This window comes from Podarcis gaigeae (assembly GCF_964106915.1).
Source record: "Podarcis gaigeae genome assembly, chromosome: Z".
Lineage (NCBI taxonomy): Eukaryota > Metazoa > Chordata > Lepidosauria > Squamata > Lacertidae > Podarcis > Podarcis gaigeae.
In genome coordinates, this window is record NC_139691.1 from 17,849,333 (window position 1) to 17,864,479 (window position 15,147).

Genomic DNA, 15,147 nt, shown 5'->3' on the forward strand with positions numbered 1-15,147 from the left:
TTCTATTTTTAAAATTGAGTCTTCCGCCATGTACATGTTCTGTTCCTGCAGGAAATTCCAGGCTAGTTTCCTGACTTAGGGGATGCAGAACAAATTTGGCTTTCTTGGCATTTCAACACAAGCCTGCATGATTTGCTCTTCCTCAAACAATATGTGGAGTGAAATGTTGCTATCCTGCAAAATTTGCACTTCTCCAGAGTTGTGATGCAGTTCTTTGGTTGGAAATAATGGAGAAAACTGTGCAGGTAGATATGTGTGTGTTAGGGAAAGTAGTCAAAATAATGTATTATATTAGGAGAAATGGCCTGCATATTTATTTGTACTTATTTATTGAATTCATGTATCACTTTTCGCTCTCTCTGAGAAACTCAACGTGGTTCTCCGCACTTTGTTTAATCCCCACAACAACCTTGTGAGGTAGGCTAAGTTCGGAACTGGATAAATAAAGTAGATAGATAGGTGATAGATATAGATAGATAGATGATAGATAGATAGATATAGATGATAGATATAGATAGATGATAGATAGATAGATAGATAGATGATAGATAGATGGATAGATGATAGATAGTTGATAGATAGATAGATAGATGATAGATAGATGATAGATAGATAGAAATATAGAAGTCTGATGTCCAGATCAAGGGAAGTAAAAGTACCACTTTATTCTGCCTTGGACAGAACCCAGCTGGAGTCCTGGGTGCAGTTCTGGGCACAATAGTTTAAGAAGGAGATTGACAAACTGGAATGTGTGCAGAGGAAGGTGACCAAGATGATTAATGGTCTGGAAACCAAGCCTTATGAGGAATGGTTGAGGGAGTTTGGTATGTTTAGCCTGGAAAATAGGAGACTGAGAGGAGATAGGATAGACATATTCAATATCTAAAGGGCTGTCACATGGAAGTTGGAGCAAACTTGTTTTCTCCTGCTCCGGATGGTAGGACTCACCCAAACCAATGGATTCAAATGACAACAATGGAGATTCCTTCTAAACCTTAGGAAGAACTTTATGACAGTAAGAACTCTTTTTTATTAATATTTTTTAAAAATTAAACTTTCAATTTTACTTCTGAAAAAGCATTTTACAAATTTTAAAATAACCAATGACTTCCCCTCTTTTGTTTCCATGGGTCATTTTATATATCATACATCCCTGCATATTTTACGATAACCATTCAAATAAATTTTCAACTTTTACATCCATCAAAAATTATTTACTCTGTTGCATTTATCTTAATCCTGTCCGCTTTTTCAGCTGTGTACAGTTATTTTCCATATATTCAATAAATGTTTTCCAGTCTTCTTTAAATGTACGTTCTTCTTGCTCTCTTATTCTATGTGTTAAATCTGCAGGTTGTGCATATTCCTGACAGTAAGAACTCTTTGGCAGGGGAAGGCGGTGGACCTTCCCTTCGCTGGACGTTTTTAAATAGGGATTTGAAAGCCATCAAGTCAGAGATTTTGTGGCTTTGATTCCTGCATTTCGAGGAGTTAGACTAAATGACTCTTCCAATTCTACAGTTATAAGATTCTGTAGACAGGCACATAAAACACTTTTGTTTTGCTGAAAAGGAAGATGGAATTATTTAAAAAACATTAAGCCCCTTCCCCTTCTGTCTGGATTATCAAATTAAGGATATATATGTGTGTGTTATATGTATATGTGCTAAATATGTACATATACACACAAATTTTAGCTTTGGCAAAAAGGAAGAGACAATTATTTAAAAACAAAAGCCGTTCCTCAGCTCTTCCAATGGGTGCTAAGCTTGGCCTCTTCCGCAATTGCTCTGCGCCTGCTTCCAGTCTCGCTCGCAGACGGTCAAACTGTCCCCCAGAGTTATAAAGCAATTGTCTGGCTTCGTAGCAGAATAAGCATGAAATGGTGCAGAAAGGAAGGAATGGAGCAAAAATTGGGGGAAGGCCAATTAGAGTGCAAGGAATGACATCTCTCTTTCTCTTCTATTCTGCTGAAGAAAACTTTGGAGCTGGGCCAGGGTTTTGCATTCTTCCTCCTCCGCCACCCCAAAAAGCACCACTGGATAAGGTGAATGTGTTGACACTTGCCATGTGGGCGAGGAGCTCAGAGCTGTTGACGCCTTTGCTTCCACCTTCCACACCGAGCTACATTTCCTTAGTTCTCTTTCATCACCAGGGTTCGTTGTCTGTCTCTCTCTTTCAGTCAGTCATTTGCATTGCTTACCCATTGCAACTTTATTTCCTCCTCCACAGGGCTGGACACTGGGATCTCGGGGGTTGACTTGGTGCAAGGGGGTGGGGGCACAAAAGCAAAGCTGAAGTGGGGGCCCCTTGAGTGTGTTCTCTCTCTCTCTCATCGGTCATGTCAGTGCTGCATCCCAGCAATTTAGACAGCAGACTTTAGACCCTACCAGTTGCTGGAAACTGAAGGAGGGAAGAGTTGCTCTTGTGTTCCGATCCTGCTTGCAGGGCATTTGGGTGGCTACTGTGAGGACAAGATGCTGAGTAGATGGGCCCTCTTAGGCCTGATCCAGCAAACAGATGTGAAATGTGGAGATTGTAAAAATGAGAAAGCAAAGTGGACAGATTTTTGCATCCCTAGTCCAGAACAGGTATCATCAACCTTTTCAGATCAAGGACCCACTTTTTAATCAATTTCTTATTTTATTTTTTTTACCATATATTTGCATGCTGCTGCTGTGGCCTACCTTGGACCAGGCCATGGCCCGTTGGTGGGTCCCCCATCCCACCGGTTGAAGACCAGTGGCTTAAGGGATGATTTGGCTTGGCCGATTTGGCTTGTAAGCAGGGTTCAAAATTAGCTGGGCGCCAGGTTCATTTTGCATCTGAAGATTCTCTATTTGAGAGCACCACAAAAAGTCTGGGCACCTTTTTTGGCGACTGAGAATCAAGGTTCTGCTCCCCAAAGGCTTGATGAACCCTCCAGAGGTGCCTATTGCAACTGCTGCCGCCAGAGGTGCTTCTCCTCCCTCTGGTTGCTCAGACTGCACAGTGGAGGATATTCCACTGAGGGACATGGGGCAGCTGTCATGACTCCACATTGGCGTCCTCTGCTGATGACGTGGGCAGCACCCTGAAGAAGTCCCAAACTGGTGGCATGTGGAGAGGCTGCCTGAGCAGGAGCGTTAGTGCCTGGCTCTTTTTATAAGGATTTGAAAAAATGAAGAAGCATACTGACGTGGAAACATGTGGAACTGAATTTAATACTGGAAGATTGAGAAATAGAAATGGACAGGTTTTTGCATCCCTAGGCAAGAGTAACGTGGTGGGTTTGTATGTTGTGGTCAGGTGAAAAGTGATAATGTCTCTTATTTATCTCGTTTTCTGCTCAATGCTTGCCTCCGCCGTGAACTTAGTTGTGGCTCCATGATTTCCTAACTAATGATTTTTCCTGCGCTGTCAAAGCTCTTCATTGTATGCTCCTCATGGGCAGAGAACTCTTCCTCCTCTTCTTTTGCTCTGAAGCAACCTGTACACGGATTGGATTTTGCAAAAAAATATTATGTAGCTTTCCATGGGCAAAGCCTGTTTTTGCAAACTCTCATGTTTTTGCCATGAGCTGAACTTGGAAAATACACTGCCCACTTTCACAGGCGAGGGACTGAAGTCTGGAGATAGCAATGGGCAGTGGAGGGGCTTGACCTGAATCTATGGTGATAAGGTTCAACAGCTTCTTCTTCTTTTGGCTAGGGCATACCTGTCAACTTTCCCCCCTTTTTTTTAGTGAAATTCCATTATTCTGAATAGGATTCCTCGCAAGAAAAGGGAAAAGTTGACAGCTATGGGCCAGGTGTGTGTGTGTGTGTGTGTGTGCACGCGCGTGTGTCAGCATTGCCAGATTAATTCTCAGAAAGGAATAAGATTCTCTTTTCAGTGTTCTGGATCCAGGGGGTTTAGAAGGAAAAATAAGTTTGGGCTTTTTAAAGGAGCTTGGTTACAAGCCTTTAGATTTTTCCGACTTCTTCCAGCAAACACGAGGACTATCACCTTAACTTTTTCAAAATAAAACCCAAGGAGCTGATGGGGTGAGGGCATGGGAGGCACATTTCTCTTGACCTTTCCACAGAACCAAAGCTGATGTCCTTCAACTTCCAAAAGCAGTATGAGCTCACCCTGTGGGCCCTCCCTATTGTTTGCAGATAAATGCCAGCTGTCTCCAAATACCAATTCTGAGGAAGGGGCCTGTTTTGAGAATGAGCCTGTGTCTTGTTAGGCCCAGCTATTATACGAGGTTTTCTCTCATTGAACTGCTGGAAGTCTATTCGAGGCGAGAAATTTAGAGCCGGCCTTTGGACAGTAAGTGCCAACCTAATGGGCCAATATATTAACATAACTATCTCCTTTCCAATGGAGCAAGAGCTATAAGATCCTCCAGCTGTTTCTATTTGCTATTTATTGGTATGCACTGAGAGATAGCTGGAGGGGGTTTATTGACTCACTATTTATGTTTCACCTGCTTTTGGATGAAAGTGAGGTCCTGAATCCTGTCTCTCTGCTTATATACACAACAGGACTGAAGCTGCAAGCTTCAGTTGGTAGGCATAGGAGCCAACCCCTAGGGGCTGTGGCAGCTTCGGTCCCCACAAAGTTGATGGGCATTCCCATTCAAATGGTGTGTGTGTGCACTGCATCATGTGATCACATGCAGGGCGGAGCTTAGCTGGGCCCCCACAATATTTTATTCAAGTTGGCAGCCCTGTTGGTGGGTGCCTGATGACCTTATACAAGGGGTGGTTTAACCCCCATCTAGCGATGGAGAAGTCATTCCATTTTTCTTTTACATTTTTCATGATAAGCTAACTACCGTATCTTTTGCTCTGTAGGACACACTTTTTCCCCTCCAAAAATTAAGGGGAAATGTGTGTGCGTCCTATGGAGTGAATGCAGGCTCCTTGGCTTCAGCGAAAGCAACGCAAAGCCTCCGAAGTGCAGAGGGAGCGCTTCCTCTGCGCTCTGGAGGCTTCATGTTGCTTTCACTGAAGCCTGGAGAGCGAGAGGGGTTGGTGCGCACCGACCCCTCTCGCTCTCCAGGCTTCAGGGATAGCCGCCTGAAGCCTTTGGAGCATGGCACGAGTTCCCGCTGGGCTCCGCAGGCTTCAGGTTCCTTTCGCTGAAGCCCGGAGAGTCTTGCTCTCCCGGCTTCAGCAAAAGGAACCCGAAACCTGAGGAGTGCAGTGGGAACTCGCGCTGCGCTCTGAAGGCTTGAGGGATAGCCGCTGCACTCCGCAGGCTTTGGGTTCCTTTTGCTGAAGACTCTCCTGGCTTCAGCAGAGAGGGAGACCTGTGCAGCGCCCCTTCAGCCAAGCGGGAGGAGAAATGGAAGGGGCTCTGTTTCTCTTGCCGCTTCGCTGAAGGGGCACTGAGCAGAGAGCGGTAGAATTTTTTTTTCTTGTTCTCCCCCTCTAAAACAAGGTGTGTCCTATGGTCTGGTGTATCCTATAGAGTGAAAAATACTGTAATTTGCTTATGGCAAACCAAAATGCAGCTATGCTTTCGAAAAATCACACTTCTCTGAATTTTGCTGTGGGGTTCTCGAAACCAACCGATACGTAGAAAAATGCATATATTAGGAGTAATTTAAACAGACATTTAAATAATGCATTTAAATAAGCTTATGTATCATAGAATCATAGAATTGTAGAGTTGGAAGGTACCTCAGGGGTCATGTAGTCCAACCCCTTGCAATGCAGGAATCTCAGCAGGAGAATCCCTGACAGGTGGCCATTCAAACCCTGCTTAAAAACTTCCAGTGAAGGAGAGTCAAGCACCTTTTGAGATAATCTGTTACTCTGTTGAACAATTCTTAGTGTCAGAAACCTCTTCCTAATACTATTAAATACTATTTACTACATACCTAATACTATTTAATACTATTAAAATAAGGCTGCATTTTAAATTATATTTTAACCTGTATTTTAAATCGGATTATTATTTTATTTTTTGATTGTAATTTTACTGGCCAGGGAGGGCGGGGTATAAATAAAAAAATATTATTATTATTATTACTATTTAGATGGAATCTCCTTTCAATGAATCATAGAACTATTTAGTAGAAAGGGACTCCATGGGCCCCCTAGTCCAAGAATCCCTGACAGGTGGCCATTTGACCCCTGTTTAAAAGCATCTAATGTAGGAGGAAGTAACGTTCTACTGTCAAACAGCTCTTTCTGTCAAAAAGTTCTTCCTAAGACCTAGTCAGGCTCCACTTAAACTTATGCTCCTCTGTTAAGTTCCATATTCAGCATCTTGGGATTGCAAAACCATATTTTATGATTTTATATGTGTTGGAAGCCACCCATGTGGGCTGGTTATAAATAATAAAATTTAAGATTTGCAATGATATTCAGATAAGTTGTCTCTTTTGCTGTCCTCCCATCCACTGCCACAATCCTGCTGTCAGTGTATACAGTATGGTGCGGAATTCTAATATGGGAAGCTTATTATGGAGCCAATTGTTTAATTAAGATTGTTTTTGATTCTCTGGTTTGAGTTGTCTGCTTTGGACAGATGCCCAATTCTGCTTTTGAATTACTGTGTCATCACCAGATTTATCTGTATAACTCAGCTTATGTGTGTTTTATAAAAGGCTTTGCTTCTTCCAGCTTGGAAGTGGAAAAAAATATCTTCTTCCCCATTTCTCTTTACATGTTGACTGGTGTGCAATGGGATTTTGGGGCCCTCAAGGCACATAAGCACCATGTGCCAGAGGTGCCAGGTTGCTCCCAAGATTGAGAGGTCCCAGCATGCATCGCTTATGTGTGACGTCACACATGTCCCCTGACACGGCATAGGCCAGTGCAGGCCTCCGTGATGTTGCAGTCTCTGGAGGAGACAGAGCGCTGTGATGAAGCTGGGCACTGAAGCTGTGACATGCAATTACATGCACCCAACATGCACAGAGGGATGCAGGTGACACTGTGGGTTAAACCACAGTGCCTAGGACTTGCCAATCAGAAGGTCGGCGGTTTGAATCCCCACTACGGGGTGAGCTCCCGTTGCGCAGTCCCTGCTCCTGCCAACCTAGCAGTTTGAAAGCACGTCAAAGTGAAAGTAGATAAATAGGTACTGCTCCAGCGGGAAGGTAAACAGTGTTTCCGTGCCCTGCTCTGGTTCGCCAGAAGCGGCTTAGTCATGCTGGCCACATGACCCGGAAGCTGTACGCCGGCTCCCTCGGCCAGTAAAGCGAGATGAGCGCTGCAAGCCCAGAGTCGGCCACGACTGGACCTAATGGTCAGGGGTCCCCTTTACCTTTAACATGCACAGAGCGCTCTCAACATTAATGGGTTCTGGCCCCCTTCAAACAAATATTGAGGGGGCCAAAGGCACCTCGGTTCCCTAGATTTGGCGCGCCTGCCATGTACTACTTATGCACACTGATGTGCCCTCATCACACATGGCTCAGAGTTGGTGAGCCACAGGGCTTGTCTGGGGACTTCTAGGTAAACTCACTTTCAGGAAAAGGTTGCCTGCTTGCTGTTGCTTTCAAGGAGGAAACCAGTTCCTGAGAAACCCACATCTCTTGCCCATTTCTTTGCAGATTACTCATACTGCTCCCTTGCCAGCCATGCAGCAGAAAGTTTCTATTGTACTGGTGGCGAAATTAGTCTTCACTTTTGAGATACTGGAAGTTGTGTAGACCACAGTCTCTGGCAGGATGGTGTTTGCTCTTTTTGCATGTAAGATTCATATGTGCTGCCGGCTGGGTGCTACCTACAGAGAAGGACTGTAGATCAGTGGTAGAACACCTGCTTTGCATGCAGAAGGTTCCAAGTTCTTATTTGTTCAGAACCATGAAGACTAGGAACTTATTGTATTTTGCGGGGAAGAACCATAGCTTAGTGGCAGAGCGTCTGATTTGTATTCATGAGGTCCCAGATTCAATCATCTAGCAGAGCTGGAAAGGTCCTCTGCCTGAAACCTTGGAGAGCTGCTGCCAGACAGACCCAACTTTGTGTAAAACACCTTTCTTTGTTCTTCCATCCCTCCTCTCTTGGAGGCAGTACACTTCTGGACAGCAGGTGTGGGAAATTGCAGGTGGGAAGAGTCACTGTTACATTTGGGTCCTGCTTGTGGGCTCCCCATTGTGGCATTTGGTTGGCAACTATGAAAGGAGGGCGCTGGACTAGATAGGTCTTTGGTCTGATCCAGCAGGACTCTCCATCTGGAGGTGGAAAGCAGAACTTTCATGCCCAGGGGTAGTCTGACTTTGAATTTCAGTTGCTGGAAATTGCAAGGTGGGAGTGTTGCTATTGCATCAGGTCCTGCTCAGGGGGTTCTCTTGGGGCATCTGGACAGCTACCAGGAAGCTTGGGGTGCCTTTTTTTATCCCACCTGCATAATTTGATGATTCAACCCGGGTGACCTGCCCAGTCCTTGTGCAATGCAAACGCTTCTGATATCAGCATGGCTTTGATGGGCAGGGTAAGTTTCTTCCCTCCAGCCTGTCTGTGTGCAGAGGCTTCCCCCTCCCTGATCCTTTGGCTGTGTGGAGTTCCTGGGAATGTCGACTTCCCTTGCTCAATCCGCTTCTTAGCTGGAGCTGTGGGTTGGCTGACTTCTAGAGCACAGCTGTTCAGTTTTTGCTGGCATTATGCAGGGAGGGTTCTCCATCCTATTCCCGCTGACTATTTTCTTTTCTAAAAATTGTTCATATTTTATTTTATTTACTTATTTATTTATTACAATTTATATACCACTTATTTAGGAAAAACCATTCAAAGCAGTTTACAAAGAATATAAAACAATACAATTATCAGTAACAACAGACATTAGTGAAAATGTATTATATGTATTATATCAGGCAAAAACGCTTTACAAAGAATGTGCATACTGTATTAGGAGAAATTGCTTTGCAAAAGTGTGTTTATTACACAAAATCATCTTGAAAAACAGTGTCCCGAAAAGCATTGCTTGAATTTATTTATTTATTTATTTAATAAATGCAGGGCAGTCAGACCAGGATCAGTGTAATATGTTCAGAGTGTCTTGCCCCAGTGAACAACTTGGCAACTGAATTTTGCACTACTTGAACTTCCTGAACCATCTTCAGAGGCAGCCCCACATATAGCGTGTTATAGCAAACTAACCTAGAGGTTACCAGAGCATTGGCAACAGAAGTTAGGCTATCCCTGTCTACATAGGGGCACAGCTGGGCCACCAGCCAAAGCTGATGGAAGGCACTCTGTGCCGCTGAGGCCACCTGAGCCTCAAATGTCAGCAATGGATCCTGGAGTACCCCCAAGCTGCATACCGGCTCCTTACACTCCATACCGGAATGTAACCCCATCAAGAGCAGGCAGCCTCCCTGCCATTCAGTCTAGGGAACTGCCCACTAAGAGTTCCTCTGTCTTTTCTGGATTGAGCTCCAGTTTGTTGGCTCTCATCCAGTCCATGACCAAGTCAAGACGACTGTCCAGCACATCCACTGCCTCACCTGCAGGTTTAAAGGAAAGGTAGAGTTGTGTGTCATCAGCATATTGCTGACAACGTTCTCCAAACCTCTGGAAAACTGCACTCAGTGGTTTCATGTAGATGTTAAAAAGCATCTAGGGGATAAAAATCAAACCCTGGGAAACAGGGTTCAAAATTCCCCAGGTGCCAGGCACGTTTTGCAACTGGCACGGGTCCAATTGTGACCACATGGAGATCTCTGGATGCCAGGTTGGCAACTGACATCCCCATCTGCCTTGCCCCTCTAGCTTTCTTAAACAGGTGAGCAAAAGAGTTTACTCTAACCACTATACCGCACTGGCTTCCTAGATTACTTCTGCTATGGGCAGCTAAATAAATTAAGTAGGTAAATAAATATGGGGAAAGCAAAATGGCACTTAGAAAAGGATCTGAAATATTTTCCTTGAAGCTTGAATTTGTTTTATTTGACGTTTTAACGTGTTGTAAACCACTTTGAGATTTTTTCTTTCAAATATACAGAAATTTTAATAATAATGATGATGATATCCATTTCCTAAATAATGATGCCTAGAAATTCTGTTGTGACAACATAAACGTAGTTTTAAAAGTGTCATTTTGTGACCAACCTATATATCTGGGAAACCCTACACTAAGAGCCCTGTGGGGCCAAAGCTCTCTAGAAACAACCACCCAAGTAGGACCAGAACCACTGCAAAGTAGTGCCACCCACTCCTAACTCAAATAGCCACTCCAGAAGGATCACTTGGACAATGATATTGAAAGCCGCTAAGAGGTCAAGGAGAATTAACAGTGACACATCCCCCCTGTCTCTGTTTTGACAGAGGGCAACTTCTGCTCTGAAAAGGGTACAGTAAAGGCACCTGTCTGCTACCAATAGGCAGGGAGTTCCACTGAAGGTGCTGCCCCACTAAAATATCAAGTTCTCACAAAAGCAGATTGGATATTATGTGCCACATGAAACAGTGCCAGTTCAGGGGTTGGCTGGCCACTTGAAACAGGTTGGTGGCTCTTATCCAAGCTACAGCTGTGGGTTCAACACCTCTGTTTTAAACCCCTCACAAAAGAATGGGTCAAGTGTTTCTACCCTTCTCTGGTAGAGACCATAACTTCCTGCTAATTTGTTCCTCTACTTTTTTCTCCTTCCTGCTTCCTATGAACTCCTTGATCCTTCCCATACATTGCAGGGACTTATCTGCTCATTAACAATTATCCTCCCTCTCTGAAAGGGATAATGACCATCTGTAAGTGCAGGGACCTCATTATAGCAGAGCTAATGAAGTCTTTAAGAGCCTGGCCTCCGTGGGGGGGGGGGAGGGAGAGTGGGAAAAGGCGTCCTCTTGGACCACATCCCATGGCTGTAGAGTTCCATGATCTAAACAGCAGAGCACAGGCAGATTCCAGTCCCTGTTTTGGGAGAGCAGAGGATGCCTTAAGCAGGATGTTCAGCTGGTACTCCCCACCCCACCCAGTGAGTACCACTAGCTGCCATGATTTCAGAGAGTGAAATAGCTTTATTTAGGCAAGTAAAAGGCAACATGATAGAAGTTTCGAAAAATATTCATGGCATGGAGAAAGCAGAGGGAGAAAAGTTTTCTCTCTCTTTCTTGTAACACTAGAACTCGTAGATGTCCAATGTTGGTAGATTCCAGACAGATAAAAGGAAGTGCTTCTTCATGTAGAGTTAAACTATGGAACTCCATCCCACAGGAGGCAGTGGGGACCACTAACCTAGATTGCTTTGAAAGAGGATTGGACAAATTCATGGCGGAGGAGAGGACTACTTGCTCTGATGGCTATGCTCTTGTCTCCACAGCCATAAGCAGCGATGCCTCTGAATACTAGTTGCTAGAAAACTGCAGGAGGGGAAAGGACGCTTGTGGTCAAATCCTGCTTGCAGTTTTCCAGTAAGGGCATCTCTATGGGCACCTTGAGAACCGGACGCTAGACCAGAAGTGTCACTGGCCTGATCTAGCTGCCTCTTCTTATGTTCTTATGCTCTTAGGTTAGTGTGTGTAGTCAACAGGTGAGGTGGTGTGCAATATTCTGTGCTTGAAATAATAAAAAAGCAAAAATCTTCTGGGCCATGAAAAACTAATTTCACAATGTATAGATGTTTTTCAGCCTGAGTACCGTGTTTCCTTCTGGGTAACCCACCAGGGGCCACATGGCAGTGGTGGGCAGAGACAGAGGCAACAATAGGCAGAGCAATGGGTACCAGTTATTCAAACGTACTGTAGACCAGCATCATCAGAGCTCAAGAACACACTGCAGTCAAAACACTCAAGGAAGGTGTGAAGCAGTGAGGGGTGTGGTATAAAAACAGGGGTGTGGCCTGGTTATGCCTGGGGAGCTACATTCAGCTCTGGACCTGAGATTGCCTACCCCAGGTGTATGTTACTGATACGTGAAAAGACATACTTTCCTATTTGCTATATTTGCCAACTGCTGTACCAACTGTAATCGGTTTGACAGCTGCAGCCATTCTTGGACTAGGATACCTGGTCATGCATTGGTTACATACTGCAGACTGGATTACTGCAGTGTGCTGATTGTGGGGCTTCACTTGACCCGGAAGCTGCAAGTTAGGGCAGAATGCTGCAATAGGATTGCTGACAGGCCTTGGCAATATGCAACACTTGTGTTGAGAGATGGTTGCTGATTTCCTACTGAGTTCAATATGTATATAAAACCCTTAACAACTTGAGCCCAGTTTACCTGTGAGATTGCCTTGCCCTGTATATGATCACATGACTGCTCCTATTGATACCTGTTGCCTAATACCTAATACCTGTTGCACGTTTATAAAGAATAAGTATTTTAGTGTGGCAGCACCTGCACTTTGGAACTCCCTGCCTATTGACACCAGACAGGCACAAGGACTATGTTCTTTCCAATGTACCCTTCAACGTACGCTTTTCAGCACCTGCCTACTCAGATGTTTAGAAAGTTGATGTGAGTTTTAATCTGTTTTTAACCTATTGCCATTTTAACTTTTCAAAAATACTGTTGTAATTTTTTATGTTTCATCTTTTTTGTAAACCGCTTTGAAGGTTTACAAAATTCTACAACCGAGTACAGTCACACCCATAGCTGTCAACCTTCCCTTTTTTTGCGGGAAATCCCCTTATTCCAGTGCCGCTTCCCGCTGCTTCCCGCTGCTATCTTGGATTGTTAGGTATCCCGTAGACTGTCCATGGGACTGCTGAGGCTGCTGATCCCTTATTTTCGAAGCTGCTGATCCCTTATTTTCAAATCTGAAAGTTGACAGCTATGGTCATACCTCGGACTGAAGTTGCTTCAGGTTGAGCCTTTTCAGGTTGCGCTCCACGGTGACCCAGAAGTAACAGAATGTGTTACTTCCAGGTTTTGCTGCTTGCGCATGTGCAGACGGTCAAAATGACTTCAGGCGCATGCGCAGAAGCGACGAATCGCAACCTGCGCACACGCAGACGTGGGTTGTGTTCGCTTCAGGATGTGAATGGGACTCTGGAATGGTATCCAGTGGTACCACTGTAAATAAATCGGGAAATAAACAAAGATTCATCAGTTGCAATTTTCGCACTACGGTGTCTCAATACTAGGAAGTCGCCTTCCACAGAATTAGGCCATCGGGCCATCTAGAGTGAATCATATTTTCAGCTCTTACCTGTGCCCACCCAGGCTCTTCCTTGTCACCCAGAGTTCTTGAAATCGTAGAATTGTAGAGCTGGAAGGCACCCCAAGGGTCGTCTCGTCCAACCTCACATAAACAGGAATCACAGCGATAACGCTCTGAAAATGGATTGAACCATGGAGGGAAAGAGATTGGGAGGTGGAAACTGCTCTGCTCCAAAAGAAGGCTACATTGGCATTAAGCAGCCTGTAAGCAAATAACGAATGAAAAAGGGCTCACCAAACCCTACTTTTTGTGGTACTGTCTTTTCTCGGCGCTCCTTAGGCTGAAAGCATCCTATGTTGTTTTTCCTTTGCAAAATCAATTGAGAGCTTTTCTGAAGTTCCGTCTCCCCATCCCTTGCTGCCACCGCCCCCTCCAGGGACCAAGAAATTAGGTCACAGCTCTTGCAGAAGAAAGGCAAAGATGGTGATAGGATACCTGTAATTAGTAAGGCACAACAGAGATTCCTGAAGGTGCCTGTTGCCTAAGTAGAGAGCAGGAACCTTGTTGATGACTCCATCTCCGGGAAGCCATAAATTCTTTGCCGCTGAGTACATTAGTGGAAAATGATTTGATGGTGTAGTGGCATATGAGTTCCTCTACAGCAGGAGAAAATTAGCACACCTGCCAGTATTGCTCCTTTTGAAATTATACAGTACTATACTGTACCGTACTGTACTGTACTATACTATACTGGCCTCCTCAGGGTACTTGAGAGTTGGGAAAGATTCAGAAAAGTACAACCAAAATGATCAAGGGGTAGAGTGATCATGGTCTGGGGTGAACAAACACTGATGGGAGAATGTGTTCTGTTGTTGTATTTAAAGAAGCAAGTTTCCAGACCCTAAGGTTGTGAATATGGGTTTGAAAGCAGATAGGAAGCACTTGCTGCAATATCAGATAAGTGACTTGCCCATTCGGAAATGTTTGGGATTTTTTAGTTTAGAGAACAGGCGAGGAAGAGGTGACATAACATTAAGTTTATAAAGTTCTGCATGGCAAGGAGAAAGTGGACAGAGAATAGCTTGTCTCCCTCTCATAAGACTGGATTTGGTGGTCATCCAGTGAAGCTGAATGGTGGCAGATTCAGGACAGATAAAATAAAGTTCTCCTTCATGCAGCACAAACTGTGGAACTCACTCCTGCAAGAGGCAGTGAGGTCCACCAGTTTGGAAGGCTTGAGGACTGGAGAAATTCGTGGAGGACAAGACCATAGGTGGCTACCAGGCATGGCAGCTCTGCCCTGCCTCCGTGGTCAGAGAAAGTAATGCTTCTGAATGCCAGTTGCTGGAAACTGAGGGAGCAGAGAGGGCTCTTGTGCTCAGGCCCTGTTCCCTGGTTTCCCTCAAGCATCTGATTGACCACTGTGAGAACAGGAGGCAGGACTAGATGTGCCATTGGCCAGATCCAGCTGCCAGGCCCTTAAGTTTTTATATACTCTTCTGGAAACTGAAGCCACACCTGAACTTTTGAGGCTCTCTTTCAGTGAGTCTCTTGCCTTCGGAGTTTCCCTACAGGTTTTCAAGAAGAAGAGTGCTGGTGGATCAGACCAATGGCCTCTCCATTCCAGCATCTGGTTCTCACTGTGGCCACCCAGATGCTTATGAACATGAAAGAAAGAAAGAAAGAAAGAAAGAAAGAAAGAAAGAAAGAAAGACAGTTGAGATTCTCATTCAGCCAAGTTCCTTGCATAATACCACATTAGGCATTCCTGCAGAACCGCAACATACACATTGTGCTGAATCGCTGCTACTCTTACCAAGGTAGCACTGAGACTCTTTCACCATTCCTGTCCAGGGTGAAGTGTCCTGGATGTGTGGCTGCATGTGAAAGAGATTTGCAGGTTTTGCTCCAGGTTAGGATCTCCCTGGGTGCCAGGCCAGAAAAAGGTGAGCTAAAGACATACAATGGTACCTCAGGTTGTGAACAGGATCCGTTCAGGAGCCCCGTTCGCAAACCGAAAGGAACGCAACCCGCCTCAGCGCACGCGTGGGCTGCGATTTGCTGCTTCTGCGCATGCACATGACATCATTTTGCATGTCTGCGCATGCGCAAGTGGC

The 15,147-nt window shown here is 44.8% G+C and overlaps 1 protein-coding gene and 1 long non-coding RNA gene across 10 annotated transcripts in view; both read left to right on the forward strand.

Annotated features, from left to right (window-relative positions):
* The window catches only part of RXRA (retinoid X receptor alpha), a 124,220-nt gene that overhangs the window by 9,889 nt on the left and 99,184 nt on the right, over window positions 1-15,147 (forward strand). The window lies entirely within an intron of this gene.
* On the forward strand, window positions 2,683-4,007 carry LOC310836177. Its single transcript, XR_014559902.1, has 2 exons — window positions 2,683-2,789; window positions 3,839-4,007. It is a non-coding gene; the product is annotated as an uncharacterized lncRNA (long non-coding RNA).